The sequence below is a fragment of the Parambassis ranga genome, chromosome 17 (genome assembly GCF_900634625.1).
Source record: "Parambassis ranga chromosome 17, fParRan2.1, whole genome shotgun sequence".
Classification (NCBI taxonomy): domain Eukaryota; kingdom Metazoa; phylum Chordata; class Actinopteri; family Ambassidae; genus Parambassis; species Parambassis ranga.
The window spans coordinates 17010439-17033177 of NC_041037.1; the positions used below are offsets into that span (position 1 = coordinate 17010439).

Sequence of the window (22739 nt, forward strand, 5' to 3'; positions counted from 1 at the left end):
ACTTTCAGTGAGTTTCAGTAAGTGTCAGAGGGTTTTTTTAGGTTGTTAGCTAGCGTATCTCTTCATGATACCGTGACGAGAGGGGCATGGAGCAGAATTTCAACGGCAGGAATTTCCGGATTCGTTCGACCCCGTTGCCAGCAACGTTGAACGTTGGAAAAGATAGACCCAGTTTGAGTAAGTTGAGTAAGTTTTGTACATTTATTTTGAAGTGTAAACTATTTGTTGCTAATATCCGTGTTGATCGATAAAATGATTTATTATATATATACGTGTACACAATATAGTAGACAGCAGGGTGGTAGTTGGGGTGAGAGAGGAGGATGCAGAGGATAGTGGTGATGATTGACTGTGGCAACCCCTAAGGGAACAGCTGAACAGAGATGAAGAAGGATGATTCAATCCTATTCAATACTGTCTTTACATATTATTTACATAATATGTGTATTTCAATATGTATGCAATTACAGATAATAATAATTGTTATTATTTTCACAGCCAACAAGAGGGAAGAGAAGAGGAAAGTGAGGTTCCAGGCCCATCTGGGCTCAACGCTGAGGCATCACCTCTCCTTGTTGTTATTTTTATTTTCTTTACCTAATATTTGGTTGGACTTTCATTAATGTACATTAGTTATTAGTTATTATAATAAAAACTACTCTATTTGGAGACAAAATCATACATTTTGATGTTTTTTTCTATTGATTTTACACTGTGCATAATGGTAGAAGTTGATGAAGTGCAAGGTAAATTCATACCCAAAAGCTCCAGTAGATGGCAATAGACTAGTGAAATGGATATAAATTGTATTTTCCAGCCAGTTTCCACTGGAAATGAGTAAGCTAGCTATAGCTATAGTAACCTATTTGGCAATGTGGTGCCAAATTGTGCCAAACTGAGTGTCTGCCTGGTGATATCCTTACTAAAACCTTTGTGAAGGCTTTGCTCTTTGTTCAAATTCTATCAAATTTGGTATATTTGTAGCCAAGGAATAGCTGAATGTGATCAATGGCATCTGTGTACATAGAATCATTGTTAGCATAATGTTTTCCTCTGTCAAATAGGAAAAAAACTCAGGCGAGGATAAAATTGTTACATTTCTCCTGTAGTTTTTTCTAATTTACTCAGGCATACTAATAGACACAATATTTTAAACACTGGAAATGCATTCTCTGAGGTCCCTAGATGTCCCTAGACACCAAGAACATGCATATGCACATTATTATTGTGGTGCATTTCCTCATTTTCTTCGGGAATGTCTTTTTAGGTGATTTTTTCTTTTAATATGGCCAGGGTTTAAAGGGTTAATCTGAAATCAACTCTGCCCACTTTCAAGCAGTTTGTGGACTGTAAAACAAGAGAAAATAAAACTCTAGATTTACTGTATGCTAATGTTAAAGAGGCATACAGCTCCATAGCTCTCCCTCCCTTGGGCAGATCAGACCATAGCCTAGTCCACCTCAAACCCCAGTATATACCAGCAGTACAGCGGCAGCCGGTGACCACCAAAACTGTACGGAGGTGGACACCGGAAGCCCTGGAGACCCTGCAGGGATGTTTTGAGGTGACTGACTGGGATGTGTTCTGTGACACTCACGGTGAGGATGTAGACACACTCACAGACTGTATCACAGAATATGTTAATTTTTGCACAGATTCACTAATCCCCACCAGGTCAATACGCTGCTTTCCAAACAATAAACCATGGGTGACAAAGGACATCAAGGCATCACTCAACAGAAAGAAGACAGCCTTCTTGAGTGGAGACAGAGAGGAGATGAGGAGGGCCCAGGCAGAGGTGAAGGAGAAGATTGGAGATGGCAAGGAGGAAGCTGGAGAGCCAACTTGCCCGGAACAACTTGAGGGAGGTATGGAGTGGCATGCGAACCATCACCGGCCACAATAGGATCTCCGACCAGCTGATGGATGGAGATCTGCAGGAGGCCAACCAACTGAACCTGTTTTTCAACAGGTTTGATAGTCCACTCCCTGACCACCCTCCCCCCCCCCCTCCCTGTGATGCACCATTAACACCTGTCGATAACAACAATGTACCTCCTCCTCCTCCCCCTCCCCCTAACCATACTAACCAGTTTCACCTCCCCATCAATAACATCACCCTGCCCCCCTTACCCCACCTTCCATTAACAACCCCCCACCCTCCCCCATCAGATCTCTCTCTCTGCTCTTCTGTGTCCACAGTTACCATCACCACAGAAGATGTGAGGAGGGAGTTCAGTCGCCTACGACCGGGAAAAGCTGCAGGACCGGACGGACTCAGCCCCAGAGTACTCAGGGACTGCGCCACACAGCTGTGTGGGGTCTTCCAGCACATCTTCTCCCTGAGTCTGAGCCTGATGACTGTCCCTGCCCTGTGGAAGACAACATGCCTTGTTCCTGTGCCCAAGACCAAACATCCAAGCACACACAGCGACTACAGACCAGTTGCTTCACATGTGATGAAGTCTCTGGAGAGGCTGGTCCTGAAACACCTGCGTGCTGTTGTGGAACCATCGCTGGACCCCCTGCAGTTTGCTTACCAGCCCCGTATTGGAGTGGAGGACGCCATCATCTACCTGCTGCACAGAGCACACACCTACTTGGAGGAGGCAGGTAACACTGTTAGAATCATGTTCTTTGATTTTTCCAGTGCGTTTAACACCGTGCAGCCTGCCCTTTTGAATAGGAAGCTCCTGGACATGCAGGTAGAGACCCCACTGGTCACCTGGTTCACTAACTATCTTACAGGTCGACCACAATTTGTGAGGCTGAGGAACACCGTCTCGGACACGATAGTGAGCAGCACGGGGGCACCCCAGGGCACGGTACTGTCTCCATTCCTGTTCACACTCTATACATCGGACTTCAGACACTGCTCACAGTCCTGCCACCTGCAGAAGTTCTCGGATGACTCTGCCATTGTGGGCTGCACCAGCAGAGGTCGGGAGGCGGAGTATATGAGTGTGGTGGACAGCTTTGTGGAGTGGTGCGGACAGAACCACCTGCAGCTGAATGTCACAAAGACAAGAGAGCTGGTGGTGGACTTCAGGAAGCACCAGACACTCCCAAACCCGGTCAGCATCAAGGGTACCAACGTGGACATTGTGGACAGCTACAAATACCTGGGTGTCCACATTGACCACAAACTGGACTGGTCCACAAATGCAGAGGCAATATACAGGAAGGGACAGAGTCGCCTGTATCTACTGAGGAGACTCAGGTCCTTTAACGTCTGCCAGACCATGCTGCAGATGTTTTACCACTCGGTGGTCTCCAGCGTCATCTTCTACGCTGTAGTGTGCTGGGGCAGCAGGATGAAGACGGCCGACACCAACAGACTCAACAAGCTCATTAGGAAGGCTGGCTCGGTGCTGGGAGTGGAGCTGGAGTCTGTGGTGGAGGTGACGGAGAGGAGGATACTGAGGAAACTCCTCAGTATTCGTAACAACACCTCTCACCCCCTGCACGACACACTGCTGTCCTACAGGAGCACATTCAGTGGTAGACTGAGACTACCGAGGAGCAGCACAGAACGCCACAGGAGGTCCTTCCTGCCAGTGGCCATCAGACTGTATAACTCCTCCCCTTTCTGTAGGGAGAAGCGCTAGATATTCATGTCAGGCATCACTGTCATTCCCTCCACTTGTCTATATCATGTTTACTTAGCACCTTACATCTCCATATTTGTATCCAGGTATCATATATTGTGCTCATACTGTGTACTGTACTCTTAGTTTGGATTATAGTGACACTTATACCTATACTCTGTACTTAACTGCATTTATTGTGACTTGATACCTCTGGCACAAGAATTTCCTTCGGGATTAATAAAGTTTTATCTTATCTTATCTTATCTTATCTTATCTTATATTTATGTGCGGATGTTATTATTCTCCCCTGTAGGTGTAGAACTTAATTGAATAACATACACAAGCAAAGCATTACTCATTTACAGTCATGTTTTTTTATGTACATGTGTTTACAACTCTCTGTTTTACATGGTTATATGAAGCGTCTGTTTTTATTTCATGTCTGTCTTCTCTGGTTTTCAGTGTCATATTTTTGTTTTTTCTGACATTGTAAAAAGATCAAAATAAAATGATTTCTGTGTTTATAGAGACAAAATTACTTGACTTTAAATGTATTATTCATCCAGTCGATGGAGCAGTGGTGTGTTTTATACTCTGTCATCGTCCGTCTGTTCATCTTCCAGGCTTCACTTCACGTTGGTGGAGAGATTGATGGTGATAGTTTAGCTTGGTGACAGTGTTTGAACATTTTACCTCCAAGAAAATGAGCAGTGAAAGGTGTCAAGAGATGCCTTCACTTACATGTTAAACATTGTTTTCAGTATTTTTGTGCAGCTGTAATGGACACGATTTTAGGTCTTTAACATAGTATATAATGTGAAATAAATGATGTTCCTACCTGATAAAATGCCACATTTGTCATGCCTGTGTGTTGCAGCTGATCAGCATTTCTCTCTGGCAGGTTCTCCTTGTGTGTCCCAGCAGGAGGAGAAGGGTAATGGTGGGTTGAGCTGATGATAAAGAGGAGGGGGTTAACCCTAATGAGAAAGGGTGTTAGGGTGGTACGATCATTTAAGACAGAGGTGAAGGTTGGCAATAGAAGAAGTCAAAATACGGTATAATTTCACTGGTGGTAACACCTCCTGCTGGGCTGGTGGTGGAGGATCAGAGCCTGAGTGTGGACAACAGCTGGACTGAAGTTGCTGTCATCACGTGTAATCACCACTGTCAGTTGTGTCATTGTCCCTCCTCTCACACAGGTGGCGCTAAGTTTCCTAAACTCAGCCTGGAGCAGTTCAGTCCATGCTTGTTTGAAAAGTGGAACAGTAGCTGTGTCCCAATTCAGGGTCTGCATCCTTCGGAGGACGCAGCCTACGCGGTCTCAGGAGGCCGCGTCCTCCTGAGGATCCTCCGGATACAGGGTCTGTTTGTAATTTTAATACTTTAAATAAATAGCTAAATGTGTACGAACCCTGCAAATAACCCTGAAAGCACTGCTTTAATGTGTAATTAAGCATCAGGTCTGTCACTACACCAGAGAATTACTGCTGGGTGGAGGAGAGTGGGGCTCCCTGCAGGACCAGCTGTCTGTCCTGGAGGAGGTGTACTGACCATCATCACCTTTGGAGGGTGAGGATACATATTTTATAGCTATTCATATTTTAAGCTGCGTTGGAAGCCGCTCTGTTGAAGTTATTATTTTTATTTTTGCCCTTTTTAAAAACATCTTTAGTAACATGGCAGCCGCCGATCGTCAGCTCTGCAAACCCTGATGGACGATGTGGTGGACAGAGGAGACAGACACCCCCCTCCCCCAGATGATGTCCCACTCACAGCCAGAGGACTCCAAGGTCTTCACCGTGGCATCATCCAGTCCAGAAGCACCAAGGACTCCTGCTCAGCCAAACATTTATATATATGTTCTTTGTGAATAGTATTTTCTGCTGATTTTTATAAATAATAAACTGTACATTTTCATAATGCCCACTGGTAAATAGTTAGAAATGTTCAAACTGTGTCTTTGTAAATATTGTACATAACACAACACACACACAATAAATGATTTACTGTGGTCACTGAGAAGTTGTTCAAAAGTTTACTTCAATTATAAATAGGTGAAAACACATATGTAACAAGGTTAGAAGAGTTTAAGAACACAGAGACAAGAACGATTTAATATACAATTTAATAAGTAACATTTAAATAACAGAACATAAAATCACTGCTGTCCACATCCTCTGTATGAGCTGAGGTCTGTCCGCTCTTTCTCTGCTCTCTCTCTCTCTCTCTCTCTCTCTCTCTCTCTCCTCTCTCTCTCTCTCTCTCTCTCTCCTCTCTCTCCTCTCTCTCCCTCTCTCTCTCTCTCTCTCCCTTCCTCTCTCCCTCTCTCTCTCTCTCTCCTCTCTCTCCCTCTCTCTCTCTCTCTCCTCTCTCTCCCCCTCTCTCCCTCTCTCTCTCTCTCTCTCTCTCTCCCTTCCTCTCTCCCTCTCTCTCTCTCTCTCTCTCTCTCTCCTCTCTCTCCCTCTCTCTCTCTCTCTCTCTCAGCTTAATACCAAATGTAATCAGCACAACATACCACAGTATTCTAGTCTATGTTTTAAAAAAAAAGACAGCTCCCTGCATCAGTCATTCTTTTCTGACAAGAAACGTCATGTTGCTGACAATTATGCTAAAGTTGACTTAAAACCAGCAGTGCTACTGTCAGGAAAGTGCATCATTCAGATACTGGATGCAGAGAGAATGTCTTCCACCAGGTGTTTGTAGACCCAGGCGTCTCCCTTCAGCCTCTGGCGGCGCACTCCGATGACCTCTGGCCTCTGCAGCATGCACACCTCTAGCTCAAACGCCATGGTCACCTTTCCAAAGTCACTGCAGGTCTGACACTTGAGAGTGTACCTGAATGATGGGTGAAGTAAATAATGGTAAAATGACTGAATTTGATAGGAGGAGCAGCATTATGAAAAAAAGGCAGGGAGGCAGCATGTCTTTCTAACCCCTTCTGCTGGAAATCGATGTTTTTCTCCGGCAGGATGGACAGGATCTGGTTGAGCACCTGGTCTGGATTGGTCTGACTGGTCAGAGTCACGTTGTATTGATCCTGGAAGGAGACAGCCATTCATCAACAAAAGTTTATCATTGTAGCTTTTCTATGAACATGGTTTATTGAAGTAAGAAAAATGAAGAAATTATGGTGAGGTCTGTTGTTTCACCATGCTTATACCTTGATTTTGCGGGGCCGTGCTGATGGGCTCGTCTCTTACTCGGGGTGAGCATAGTGATCACCTTATCTAGGCCTCTCTGCAGGGAACCAAACACTTTCCCTGCTCTCTTCTTCTTCCCACTGTCTGTGACGGCCATGTCCAGAGAACAAGGCCTGGAAAGCAAACAGTTTAGCTTAACTTCTGTCACCTGTGACTCACATGTTCTTGTTTTTTTTCCCCCATTTCGGTCTGATTGGCCGACCAAAGACGTGTAAGGACATCGTCCCTTCACTCATCTTGTAGAGCACTCACCTTCGCTCTGGACTAAAGGCCAGTATTTCAAGGTTTGCAGCATCTTTGTTCTCTGCTGCCCTCTTCTTATTCAGCTCCTTAGTTGCACTATCACCACCTACATTTACACATCAAAAAGTAAAGAATCTAGTTAGCCATTTTCCAATATAAAGGAAGCTGTGACTGCTGCTTTTCTGGTCTCATAAATTTATCATTTCAGCCTTCTGGCACTGTTTTTCTTTTTTTGACACAAGAGTCAATAGTTCTATATTAATAGTACCAGCATTATTATTATTTGGTGTGGTTCAACTACTAACATACAAAAATGATTGAGTCATTAGGAAACTTTTAGTGTTGAAAAAAAACAGATATTATGGAGTGAATGTTTCATCCCAGTTTTAAGTAATTTAAGAACAGCTGTTATGCATATGACTGGCTGTTTTTGGCATTAGAGTTGTAAACACAAAAGGCAAAATGAGTCTCACACACTCGCTCTCTCTCTCTCTCACACACACACACACACAACAGAGAGATAGGTTTTAGTGGCAAGAGAACACATGTCACTACCAGAAGACAATTTACTTGCAAATGTGTGGCATGTGGATGTGGCACTTGTGATTATGAGAGCTGCATGAGACTGTGAGTGTGGGATAGATAAAGGAAAGAGGGGGGGGGGGGTGGAGAGGGGCAGTTGGTTAATGCAAATCTAATCTAATAGGGACGGTACTTCAAGCCCTTGTTTGGAACAACAAACAATTACAGTATTCAAATAAACTGTACTAGTCCTGAAGCTCTGCATTATCTGTAACCAGGAAATTATTCCTACCTTTGGGTGTGACCGCTGTGGGTTTGGTTCCATTTTGATTTTCTTGGATAGCAGTATTCTCCTTGTTTTCACTGGTTCGTTCTTGGTCCCTCTCCTTCTTCTCCTGGCGGTGTGGTGTCGTTTTCCGCCCCCTCTCTGGGGTTGGGCTGTAAGCACACCTTTTTTCCACTGATGGAGATGCCAGCCTCTTTAGGAATCCAACATGAGAAAAGTGGTATGAGTACATTACTCTTGACAGAATCATACTGAATGTGTGGTCTGTCTGAACAGCACATCAGCTGGACACCAAATTCATTCTCTCTACAACATTTAGTCACTGTATGGGGAATGACTGTCATCTTTAAAGACAGGTAAATGGTTATAGACCAAGAGAAGCTGTCTTGCAGAAGCATTAGCCAAGGTTTACCATGGCAGCTCCCTCCCCTTTTGCCTTTGCTTGTGAACAATCAAATACCACAAAATAAGGGTCTTCTTAGCAGCATCATAGCATAATGTTAGAATACCAAAGAGACTGTCTGACAATCAGGTCTCCCAACCACCCTTCCTCCTTCTGCTTCCTGCTTTTGTTTCAACTTTCACATACCATGTCTTTGTTTGTTCTTTCATCTGGATGACCTCTGACCCCCTGGGGTGTATGCTGTGAGATGTGATCATCAATGTAATCTGAGCAAAAGTCCATAGAATCCACAATTACAGCATCTTCATCCTCGCTGAACTGAAATGCGTCTCTTGTCTGAAAATGAACACAAGAAAAAGGTCCACAACAACATTTAGGTGCAGAGAATCAGTACAAGAAGAACATCCACCTGGCAGTAGCCCTAAATATGTGGAGTATATTGGAGTGGTCCAGAGTCTGACCTGTAGTCCCTGGTGCAGCGGAGAGCAGGAGGAATCATAGACAGCTGGTTGAGGACACAGGCGGACAGGCTTTCCCCTCTGCTTCTTTGACAGCAGCAGCAGGTAGGTGGCTGTGGTGTGGTCAAAACGCCACTGTGGGAGGGGAGATGTTTTAAAATCCATCAGAAACCATGCAAAAAAATGCACACAGATCTCTTAAACAGATTTTACAGTGTAGTGAATTCACACACCTCCCTCACAAGCGCTGTGGTGCTCTCTCTCGATCGCTTCATGTTCACTGCCATCTCAGTGATACAGTCTTCATCTATGTGACCAAGCTACAAAAAAAAAGACCAGGACTATCCATTAAAGACCCAAGAGGGACACTTCTAGTTTTATGTCAACACACGAAAACAACAATTTCCAACAAATAATATTGTTGAGTATATAATACAAGGATGTTATTGTTTCAGTAAAAAACCTCGAAATCGACGAATCTTTGATTTGAAACCAAAAGAAACAAGCTACCAAAGAGAACACATATCGAAAGCAAAAGCTGTTTAAGTGTTTGTAATTGTGTGGTTTAAATGTTTGCTAATGCATGCTGTTATAGATGATCCTCTTGTGTCTTTACCAGCTGCCTGCTGTACCATTCCACAGGGCTGTTGTGGTCTTTCATCACCCAGGGATGATCCGTAGCTGTCTAACAGTCACACGACGCTTGGGGTCCACCTACAGGACACACACAGACACTGCAATTCAACATGTACACTGTGTCTAAAACTATAATACAAGAACAGTTCAGAAACTGATTATTTATGTGAGATAGATATTAATATTGTAAATTCCCAAAACAGACTACTGTGCTTTACTACAGATAAAGATATTAAGTGTACATTGTAAAAGAGGATGGCTCTGTTTCTTTGAAGAAGGACCTTTTTTCCTTGATGTCAGATAGGGTTTTCCTACAGGGAACTGACACCACACTGAATCAAACCGTCAAACTCCATTGACAAAAACAGTTTAGTTAACAGATCTGAATTCCCCCAATGTTAGTTGCCTACAGTAAACAAGCACTTCCTGTGTTCTGCAAGGTGAAATGGACACATCAATAAATGGCAAGTTGGGCAATGATAATATCCCCATTATAGCAATCAATTAGTGAGTGACAGAGATTTTTTTTCCACTGGACCTTTTTTCAGTTGGCTATTTTCTATATTTTATGTTCTTTCAACATCTGTAGATGATGCATGTAGGAATATGGACAAGAACCCCATTCTACCTTGCTTGTGTCAAAAAAGGATAAGGTCAAGATAAAACACAAATAAAACCAAACAAACTGACTGAAATGTACCTGCATCATCTGGTTGAGGAGAAGGACGCTCCCTGGAGAGAGCCAGTGTGGGTTGTCATATTTCCCCCTCTGAAAAAAAATATCCACGTCACAAACACTTCAGGAAAAACAAACAATATTCCGGCACTAGCTTAGACTGTAAGACAAAACAACGACTGTTGGTCATGGCCACAAATTATTTAGCAGCACCTCCATAACTTCAACCAATATGCTGGACACACAGCAGAGCTCTTACTGTAATCTTCCTGTAGAGGACTACACAGTTATCATCGTCAAAGGGCAGGTCTCCACAGAGCAGAGAGAACAGCAGCACTCCCATACTCCATACATCAGCCTGGAGGTTACACATTACACAGCAGTATTTCAGCTTCAAGCTCAGTTGTACCGAGTCATGCACCAGTGAATAAGATCAAGAAACCAAGAAGAGGCAGACGCAGCAGAGCAGGCAGGTAATAATTGATCTTTTTTAGTGGAGATCCTGAATGTAAACACAAAGGTTTCTACATGTTAACATTCAACAGTATGCATGTCCTACCTCTGAACCAATATAAGCTCTGCCCTGGATGAGCTCAGGTGCAATGTATGCGGGGCTCCCACAACATGTCATCAGCTCATAACCCAAACCTCCCTGAGAAAGAGGAAACGTGATATGTAGACCAGTATGTGACAGTTTTACCTTAAAGATCAGACTTTTTCATCTGATGATGTACCTTAGGTTTGGCACACAAGCCGAAGTCAATGAGCTTCAAGTTATGATCCTCATCAATCAATATGTTTTCCTAAGATTCAGAGACACAAACATTAGAATCAAGTGTAGTCAAACCCAGACAAACATTTTGTGGTATCTGGCTGTATGATGAGGACTTTTACTGGTTTTAGGTCTCTGTGTGCGTATCCTTGGCTGTGTACGTAGGCCATGGCAGACACAATCTGTCTGAAAAACACCCTGGTGTCCTCTTCCGACAGACGGTCCTTTGCTATGATATAGTCAAACAAATCTCCACCTGGGCAGTGCTACAAAGAAGGCAAATATATGAACATAAGATTGTTTTATTCAGAGTCACACATCATCTCTGTCTGTTCGACCTTTACCTCCAGCACCATGAATATCTGGGTGGAGGTCTCTATGACCTGGTACAGCCGACAGATGTGCTGATGACTCAGGTTCTTCATGGCTTCAATCTCCAGCTTCACATGAGGCAAGTCATCCTGTAGAGTTAGAAAGTGAAGGTGCTTTCAACATCGGTTAAATGTGATGTAAACACAGCCGTGTTTATTTTTTTGTTTTGTACATTTTCAAATGGTCCTGCAGCTTGAGGTCATGGTTTGTGTAAGTTTTGTGTTGTACACTTCAGTCAGACTCACCCCGAGATCTTTTTTATTGATGATTTTAATGGCAACCTTCTCTCCTGTCAAGATGTGACGACCCAACTTGACTTTAGCAAAGCCTCCTAAATAAAACACAGCGTCCTTTAACACACAATAGAAATGACACGAAACGACACAAACTGCATTTAGTCCTGAAATTACCCGAGCCGATGGTCTCATAAACCTTGTAATATTTGTAGAGCTCTTCGGCTCGGAACTCCGTCGTCCTTTCCACGGGCATGCTTCCTGCTCCAGCTACACGATAAACCTCCTTCATACGAGATAAAAAAAAGGTTTGAAATTACCAACAGGCTTACAAGAACACTGAAATTTGCAGCATTAACATCGCTAATACATTTTAACACTGTAATCTTTATGATAGAGAGTTTAAATACACTCTCTGATAGTTAAGCTATAATTAGTTTGGTTGCCCAGCAACCAAACCAGGCAATCAAACTCTTGTTCTTCTACGTCTTTATTAGTTTGATTGCCGTTGCTAGGCAATCAAACTCTTGTTCTTCTACGTCTTTATTATTATTAGTTTGATTGCCATGGCAATCAAACTCTTGTTCTTCTACGTCTTTATTAGTTTGATTGCCGTTGCTAGGCAATCAAACTCTTGTTATTCTACGTCTTTATTATTAGTTTGATTGCCATGGCAATCAACCTAGTGACTTCATACTGTTCTTGTCTTCAGCTGTTTCTCTTTCATATCTTCATAATATTAAAACATTTTCTACTTTTCCATATAAGAGCTTCATCTTTCTAAATTCTTAACTGTGTTTCAGCAAATTAAGTTCAGATTGCAGATTCTCCAGCAATTCAGAGCAATCACTCACATCAGCGTTCAAAGCAATGCTTCAGCTGCGGCAATCAAACTTGCATTTTCTTCAGGAAATGCTTTTCTAGTTCATATTTATTTCTCTAAAAGAAGTTTGGACATTAGGAGGGTTAGAGATGAGAAGAGCTTGTTACTTACTGCAGTGAAGGATGATGAGGTGAAAGGATCCATCTCTTGCAGGAAAATGCAACTTCTTTACAAGAAGAAACAACGGTGAGTACTCAGGTTGGTGAGTTGTGTCCCAAAAGACTGAAGCTTTGTTGATACGTCTCTATGGTGAAATCAACATTCTATCCTGTGTCATCAGGAGCGTCATCACCAAAACGTCATCACCAAAACGTCATCATGATAACGTCATAGCAACATTTAAAAACAAATGTTTGTTTTTCAATTTTCATATGAAACATTGTGTGTTTTATTCAGATATGAAAAAGCCTGCAAATCATTTCCAAACTTTCCAACAGGTTTCAGTAGCTTGAATCAGTTACCACACTATCTTAATATATACTAGAATGCTTTGAATGCTGATGTGAAGGATTGCTCTGAATTGCTGGAGAATCAGAGCAATTCAGAGCTTTGTATGCCTCTGTGTGTCAGCCTGTCACCATGGTAACAGCAGAGCAGGCCTCAAAAACCACTCCAACTTTAAGAGCCTGGCATGCGGAAATGATTCGGAATTAGAAAATTCTGAATACAAGTTTGATAGAGCAGCATCTAATGAGCGTTTTAAGACTAAATGGAGTCTGTAGCTTGAAATTTGTAGGAGATACATTTGGCAGATGACCCTCGTTGAAGGGCTCTCTCATAGACTCCCATGTTAAAAATGACACCGAAATTCCTTAACCCGATGGGCCCGCCGAAGGGCCGAAAACGTACAGGCACTATTACTTCAAATTCTGATCAAATTCTGCCACGGTTGCGGCCATGTTTGTAGTCCAATGAAAGAGGACAAGCTACTGAATCGAATGGTACAAAAAATCTAATGGACTACAATACCCAGCTGACGTAAAATCCCTGTGTAAAGACTAGACGCAACAACACTAACGCTAGCTAACTACGCGTATGTGTTTGTGGAGGTTGTAGTTGCTTTAGTGTGCTTCAGTGACTTTCGGTGAATTTCAGTGAGTTTCAGTAAGTATCAGAGGGTTTTTTTTAGGTTGTTAGCTAGCGTATCTCTTCATGATACCGTGACGAGAGGGGCATGGAGCAGAATTTCAACGGCAGGAATTTCCGGATTCGTTCGACCCCGTTGCCAGCAACGTTGAACGTTGGAAAAGATAGACCCAGTTTGAGTAAGTTGAGTAAGTTTTGTACATTTATTTTGAAGTGTAAACTGTTTGTTGCTAATATCCGTGTTGATCGATAAAATGATTTATTATATATATACGTGTACACAATATAGTAGACAGCAGGGTGGTAGTTGGGGTGAGAGAGGAGGATGCAGAGGATAGTGGTGATGATTGACTGTGGCAACCCCTAAGGGAACAGCTGAACAGAGATGAAGAAGGATGATTCAATCCTATTCAATACTGTCTTTACATATTATTTACATAATATGTGTATTTCAATATGTATGCAATTACAGATAATAATAATTGTTATTATTTTCACAGCCAACAAGAGGGAAGAGAAGAGGAAAGTGAGGTTCCAGGCCCATCTGGGCTCAACGCTGAGGCATCACCTCTCCTTGTTGTTATTTTTATTTTCTTTACCTAATATTTGGTTGGACTTTCATTAATGTACATTAGTTATTAGTTATTATAATAAAAACTACTCTATTTGGAGACAAAATCATACATTTTGATGTTTTTTTCTATTGATTTTACACTGTGCATAATGGTAGAAGTTGATGAAGTGCAAGGTAAATTCATACCCAAAAGCTCCAGTAGATGGCAATAGACTAGTGAAATGGATATAAATTGTATTTTCCAGCCAGTTTCCACTGGAAATGAGTAAGCTAGCTATAGCTATAGTAACCTATTTGGCAATGTGGTGCCAAATTGTGCCAAACTGAGTGTCCGCCTGGTGATATCCTTACTAAAACCTTTGTGAAGGCTTTGCTCTTTGTTCAAATTCTATCAAATTTGGTATATTTGTAGCCAAGGAATAGCTGAATGTGATCAATGGCATCTGTGTACATAGAATCATTGTTAGCATAATGTTTTCCTCTGTCAAATAGGAAAAAAAACTCAGGCGAGGATAAAATTGTTACATTTCTCCTGTAGTTTTTTCTAATTTACTCAGGCATACTAATAGACACAATATTTTAAACACTGGAAATGCATTCTCTGAGGTCCCTAGATGTCCCTAGACACCAAGAACATGCATATGCACATTATTATTGTGGTGCATTTCCTCATTTTCTTCGGGAATGTCTTTTTAGGTGATTTTTTCTTTTAATATGGCCAGGGTTTAAAGGGTTAAACACAATATGTGTTAATAAAAATAGAACAGTACAGTGCTACAATACCATCTTCAAATAACATGTTGGGAGTTGCTGCTTGGACATAATCCTGTTAAGAGGTGAGATATAGAGACACTGTACCCACTATAGACAGTATATAACATGTGACATCATCTGTGGGTGTTCTGCAATGCTCTGTGGGAAGCTCTGACCTTTTCCACAGTGTCGGCCTCACAGTCTGCCTGAACTCCAAATACAGGCAAAGAGGTGGAGCGTGAATGAGGTGAGGTAGGTGAGTAGCCCCAGAGGTTGCCGCTTGATAGTACATGTGTATACCATTGACAGTAAAAACTATAGTATCCAACCATCGGCATGTTGGCGGCGTCATAGTATGCCAAAACTCTAAATATTGACAAAGAAGGGGAGCGTGATTGGAGCTGAGGTGTGCAGGAGATTGTGGAAGCTTGCGCTGCGATACAGCAACTGCCTGTCACTCAAAGCGGCCATGCCTATTACTATGCGTAATTTTAAAGCTGAATATAATTTTTTACAAAATTTGTACCAGGCTGTGAACATGTTTATTTCTAATGTAAACATGGACATTTCAAAATGGAGGTCTGTGGGACTTTTTTTTAGCCAGTCCCCAGAGGCCCTAGGTGCTCATCCCTAATCCATACCTTGTTTTAAACCTAATCCAGATTTACACTTAATCCCAATACAAACTCTGAAAGTCACAAACAACAGTTCACAAACAAGGTCAAAAACCTAAATCTAATACACACACAGCTCCAGTTACACATACAAGCAGACAAACGAAGTAAGACATACACCTAACGCACACAAATGGACACGCATCCACGCGTGGTCAGAGGAAGCCCACTGAAAGGTGATGTATCCTGTAGACCACAGTCTGTGTATTAGTACAGTGCAGCCACAGGAACTAATGCTATTTCCTGTGTTTTACTTCTAACTGTTTGCACATTTATTCATTACAATGGAAATGGATTAACAGCGAAGATTAAAGGACCACATCAAGGATTTGGACATTTTCCTGCTGGCCAGTTTGATCCAAGTGCTGAGACACGTCAACATCGTCCATGCGTCGGCAGTAAGTGATCGACTCACTCAATGTAAAGTATAATGATCCTTTACAGATTACTTTTTTTTTTTTTTAATGTCAGGGAATTTTATTATGATTATGAGCCGGAATGACTTTGTAGTCTATTTCATTTGTATTCTGTACAGTTTTTTACCATTTTTTTCAGTGAAAAAACTCTAAAAAATTCTCCGAACACCAAACTGTACAAATAAACGAGCTAAGGAATAAATAATACATCAAAATATTAAAAATAACTTTGAAAAAGTTAAAGTGAAAAGTGTTTTAATACACAGAAGCAACATACTATTTATTTTTTAACTATATATATACGATATAATTATTCTTATAGGGTATGTGTTTTTTCCTTAAAATGTATTTATTTACTTATGTTTTTGTTGCTAGAAATCTATGTCACAACATAAATATATTGTGGCTCCTGCATTATTAGCTAATATTTTTTTCTTTTTTTTTTTAGAGAGGTGAAGTGAGGTCAAGAGGGGCCCACGGCAGGGCCCCAATACTGGGATTCTATGATAACTGGTGGCCACTAAAAGAGACCGAATAACAACACGTGAATTTTGAAATCACACCCAGTGTGAACTCCTGAGCTCTCTTGTGTCCTTGTTATCAAGATGGGCATGGGCAGCAGCCAGCCCAGCTCACTGACTTCAGTTTGATCCAACAAAGAGTTTTGACATTTGGCATGATCACTCAGCACCACACTCAGCTCTCACTCACACACACACACACACACTGGAACTGAAAGGAGACTACACAGGTCTGTAATGATTTCATCATGTAGCAGGATATCCTACCACCACTATATAAACACTCCAAAAAGGTCCAGAGGTCCCCCTTATTTCCCCGTCTCCCCTTTCCCCTCATATCCCTTTCTCCTCCATTCAGCTTCTATCCTCTACACTCAGGACTTACATTAGTTCCCTTACTACACAATGCAAAGTTCACGAAACAGTCTAAATATATTAGACCATGAAAGTGTTGCGAGCAGCTAAACTTTTTCACATATAGAGGTTCGTTCAGGAGCTTTTGATATAGTAGCATCCTGTTATTAATTGTGTTAAAGCTAATTCATACCACATTGATGTAGTCCAGTTACAGACTGATGGATTATGGGAATAATCCAAGGCGATGATTAAATTTAAAATGCTAAAACAAAACACAGTCAAAACACAGTCAATCATTTCATCACTCCCACGGCCTTTATAAGACACATCAAACATTTCAGAAACACGTTTTTATAATCTTTAGTTTGAAGGGCCTGGATTATCCAGCTAATTATATGAAAACTTTTTAATAACCAATAAATACATAAATAAAAAATAAACTGGATTTTGGATGCAATTTAATTGTAACCATAGCGAAGATCAAGAGTATATCATTTAGTTTTTGTAGACAGATTTGAATTGTTTATGGAAAAAAATGTGCTTTAAACTGGAGACAATTGCTGGTTAGAATTTTTCTTATGTATATAGTGGCACACATTACAGAATATTGATCTAACTGATGTTTTTTTTTGCCCTCTGTTGGTTGACCTTGTATTTTATACTGGTATGATCGACAATAATAAAATGTGTACTATTTTTCCATGCGTCTGGGCTAACATTTTAGACAATGTTTTGACCAGGTGAGTTTAAACTACTCAAAAATGCACATTATACTAGAAATTCTGTTAGAGAGTGTTGCATGTATGCTTCAGACAGTGTAATTGTAGTAGTTGGTTTGTATTGGCCAGCAGTGTGAATACATTACTGAGAGGTCCTATTCCTTCTAGAGAATCATCTTCCACTATGCCAGACAGACAGGGCCTCACACACTTCCTGTGTGTGTGTGTGTGGGTCCCGCTTGGCCTAACACCTCTAGACACAGACAGGATGTTGGTGTCAGTTTTATTTTAAGCACTACAGATTGATCTGAGTCATTTGATCTGATTTTTATGTTTTGTTAATGTGATTTGTACGACAAAACATTTGAATCAACCAATCACATTCCGGTACTCAGGTACAACAGGAGTACCTTGAAAAAAAAAAAGGTTGTGATATTAAAGTCAGCATGCTAGCTATGGCCTGGGTCATTATGTAAAATCAATTGTGAGTCAAGGTAGCATAGAGTCTGCAGGCCAACAGGTGGGGCCACACGATCTCTGCTTGCTGCAGTATGATTGACTTCACAGTGAGGCAGCGCCTTTGCTGAAGTATACAACAAGCATTTCTGTTCCGCTGCTGGTCACTGAGCCTGCCTATTCATAATCAATATATATATTATGATATATCAGTGATGCTGTGCACCATCATTACTTATAAATCCCTGTATAGCTATGCTTCATCTGATCGATATGTATGTTTTTTCAAATGCACCTTTTCATGGTGCATTGTGGGATACATTTCATGATTCTCACTACAACTGCAGTATAGCACTATGAAAGGTGACCACACTATATTAGACAGTATACAGTGTGTCTTACCTAACAGCAGGAGCATATTAACTCATACAGTAGCGTCCAAACAGTAGAGGCATGCTATGATGAACAAAATGTCTTCATGAACTTTTTGTTTGAAGAGCCAATTAAAAAAGGCCCCCTGTAACAACGTGGATTTTTGAGACCCTCCACACAGTCCTGACTGTATCAGTGCCCCTGTCAGAGCCTACTGGTCTATTGTTTGTGTACCACTCTGGCTACTGACCGGACATTTACCTCCATTACCTCGCTATGTTTACCTCCACAGTCAGCCCAGAATAACCTGTCACTCAGCAGCCACTGTTCACCCGCTTCCTCCAATAGCGTGACTCCGCCGTTCAAAGGGGCGGGGACTGTACTGAAACAGGATAAAATGAGGAAAACAAGATGTGACAGAGAGGAGGGGTTCACAAAGGACAGGAAACACAGAGACATGTCAAAGAGAACAGGAGGGAGAGATGGAGGGACTGATAGAAGGAGGAGGGCTGAGATGGGAGGAATAAGTAAAGTGAAGTGGTCAAAGGGAGAGAAGTGAATGAGAGGCAAGAATAAAAGGGAGGAGGAAGGAAGCTGGAAGAACAGGGCAGGATTAACTAAGGAAGAAAGTCCAGATGAAGAACCCGAAAAAAAAAGACATGAGGACTGCCAAAAATATTTCCACTTCAGCTTTGAAGTCCACTTTTAGATCCAAAGTGCTTTGTTGAGATTATGATATGATTTGATAAACACTGGTGGCTTGCAGTGCGTGCCCCAGCAGATGAGGCGATGAAAAGTTTTCTAATAACAGAAGTGACTCAAAGCTTTTGGTTTTCGGCAGTGTTAGTCAGCACACTGACAGACACAGCTTTGATCTAAAACTGATATTCTACAGCTTCTAGAACAAATAATTTCACAATAAAAAAAATGAACATTCATGTAATGATATATGCCTTAAAGGAAAAAAATGCATTAGAAAAATAAAAAGCACATTTTTACATCCATGGTAGACTTTATCAAAAAGTCATTTTGCTCTGCATTTACTGCCATTATAATTGTTGGTTGGTTGTTGCAAACATTAGCTGATGCTATTGTTATGACCACAGCTATGTTACACTAAGCATAAAATAAACTAACTTTGGTGAACTAACTAGTATTGTTTGACCTAAACTTATGGCAGTTTATGTTCAGAGGTGCAGCTCTTTCACTTGACCTCCTTTCGAAACATGAAGGGGCCAAACAATTAAATAGTTGTAATGATTTTTTTCTTTATGGATGCCACAAACTTTAAGGTGAGGAACTATGTTGTATGCACTGGTGCTGCCTGCAGGACTAGCCATCATATTAAGCCATCCATGTGAATTCCTATGGAACATAAGTCCTTTCCCTAATATAGCTAATAATAATAATAATAATAATAATAATAATAATAATAATAATAATAATAATAATAATAATAATAAATGCTCCATCAATAAAAGTATTGTTTAGAATAAGATGGAAATACAGCAAAGATTGTATAGTATGATAATAATTCAAATTTGAAATGGCCCTTTAAATGCTGAGCAGGAACAGCCTTTAGTTATATATAAAAATAAATAACATGTTTCCTGTCCAGCATCTATTTAAGTATCAACATCAAATAAACCATGTAGACCATTTGTACTGAAATAAAAACATTAAAATCCACAGTCCAGGGCTGACCGCACTAATCTCAGTAGCTAACCTCTGAGGAGAAACAACCTTTGGTGCAGTAAGGCGAGCTGGCTGGAAGAGATATCCTGTGGATGACAGGTGAAAATAATACCACTAACCAGCATTTCAGCTAAATTTACTTTTTTTTTGGTTGGTTGGTTTGGACCACAGGAACACTGTCACTACTGCAACTGTTCTTGGCAACTCTAATAATACCAAACAGCATGAATCCCTCCAGGTCCAGAAATGGCTCTCTGAAGCCCTGAGAAACATCCGCATCCCTCGATGATGTCATTTCCCTCTGGGTCAGAACACACCTCAGCCTCACGCTGTGTCACCTGGTGGAACATAAGCCATATATCACTGACTGAGCATGCTGATGAGGCCCAGATGTGCTACTCCTCTCGTTCCCCCTTACCCTTTGTTGTCACGACAATACAGTGCCCAGAATCCTGCTGTTTATTGTGCTTGTCCTGGTGATAGGGTTCTATAGCTGAGATGAAAGAGGTCTGAGGCAGACATGTACATGTGCAAACACACACTGATTACTTGACAGGTTGGATGTCAGTTACAGCAGTGAGGCATCACAGTATATGAGGCTTGTGTGATACTCTGATGAAACTCTGTGTGTGTGAGTGTCAAGAGGAGCACTCGGTACTCATTTCCACAGGTACAATACTTCCACAAAATGCCTGAAATGCATTGCCACAGACAATAAATACTTCATTCGTTTCAAAACTAAGAAATATCGCAAGGGAAACAGCTCTCGCACCCAAAGCGACAATCATACCCCTAGATAACACACCAGTCATTGATAGCCCTAATACATATATATCCGAGTACTGATCGGGAGGTAACGTCTGATTCCGATCGAGTCTGAAACCACGTAATCGGGCCCAGTTTCCGATCACATGATTGGATCTGGACATCCCTAGTTGTATGCTTACATTTTTTTCTTAGACAAAGCTTAAAGTAATCAATCCCTTATAGGTACGCTTTGATGCACGGCACGTTGCCAGCAAGACTACAAGTTTCTACCAGATCACCAACTGCTAGATGGGTGATGACATTTGCAAAGATATCTTGCAGCATTTCTCACTAAGATGTAAAACGGTCTCATGGGGAAGAAGCAGACAGACAGACACCGACAACATGTATGCGCTGTAGGAAAACAGTGTCATACGGTGCTAACTCAAGCACTATGCAAAGACATCTACAAAGTTACTACATCTGTAAAATAAACGCATAAACACATGACTGACACATGCTCCTCTAGTTCCACGGTCAGGTGTATGTGACATAGAAATAACAAGATACGGTGTTTTCACCGTAGCTCATATGAGGCCATTTTCTGTCAAATAAACAACTGTATGAAGAATAGATGAAGTTTGCTTTCAAAAAAATCATCGTCCTGCCTCATCCTTGTAAGCCCAATATCGCTCTTTATCTGGTCTTATGAGCTAAGTGTATTACCACATGCCATTTATCCTAGATCTGTGTATTGGAGAATACCAGGATGTGCAGAGATGCTACTCCTTCACATGTGGGATGGTGTGTGGTGTCTACTTCTGTGTGTGTGTTGGAGCCTCACCTTCTGACAAATCTTCCCCTGTGGTGCACCTTAGACCTTCCTCAGACCTCAGACCACTCCACCTGCCTTGGCATTGGTATGACTTAGCTCCCAGCTCCATGGATCTGCGCAAAATGAACAAGACCCCATAGCTACATAAATAGACTCTAACAATAGTGTGCATGTGAATAGACATAGATATTACAGTGCTCTACACAGTGCAGAGGTTTGATCGATAGCTTTGACTGTTAGCTGCTAGCTCGGACCTTATGGCTGTCGTCGCCCCCTTCCTCCAAGTTGTCCAAGCCTGTATTACTCCTGCTCGTACTTTCGGTTTATTGACTGAAGGACAAAGGCATTAATAAGATATTCAGAGAAAGCGATCAGTACAAAACTTTGCAGCATCATTCTTCCCAGCATCTGCACCCAGAAGTGACCATGACAACGTTTCGTGAATCCTCACTAACGTCTACAACCAGCACATGTAAACATGGAGCAGATGCCGGTACATTATACAGCTTTCTATCCAGATAAGATCAAAGTTCATGTTTTAATGCCATGCTATGTGCATTTATGTTTGTGCACACACCAAAAACTGAAACTGAAAGTAGGGCACAGCCTTGGATTTTTATCGCGTTCAATATACAGAAGTTATTATGTGTTGTAGTGACTGAAAGAGCCCCTCATGTGATGTGATGATTATGTTGTATTCTAATCTTAACCATCACAAGTGCCTCAGTGTTGTCATTCTGACAGTCTAAAACTCTCACTGATTCCATGCACACATGTTGCCTTCCCTAATTGTAACCGTCTGCCTAGCTTCCAGCGTACAGAGTGAAAGGACCACCATCTTTCAATCGTGTCCTTCCATCCATACCTGTCACATATAAACACTTCCTGTCAGGGGGTCAGGTACCCGATGTAAACCTGGAAGTCAGCAAGGAAGGTGGTCTCCTTCGCTTGCTCTTGCTCTCTCTCTGTCTCTTAAAACACACACGGTCGGATCCAATCTTTCACCAAGCGACTCTCCCGGACATCAAGCTAAGTAATCTCAGATGCACACACACATTTTTTTTTTTTTGTGCAGTGAGATAAGCTGCAGAATGTCACGGACTAAACCGAAAGCAACTGCTGCATTTAACAACAACCAAAAAAAACAACAGTGTGTGTTTGTAGGATGCCGGGATGTTTGTTTCTGAGGAGGAAAACCAAGCCCAGTGACAAACACAGGCCCTGCTCACGCACCCTGACGTCAGCATGATAGCGCCGTTC

At 41.6% G+C, this 22739-nt stretch overlaps 1 pseudogene; it reads right to left on the reverse strand.

The window, feature by feature from the left end:
- Positions 1–6146: 6146 nt before the first annotated feature.
- LOC114449903 (maternal embryonic leucine zipper kinase-like) lies at positions 6147–11662 on the reverse strand (annotated as a pseudogene).
- Positions 11663–22739: the final 11077 nt, after the last annotated feature.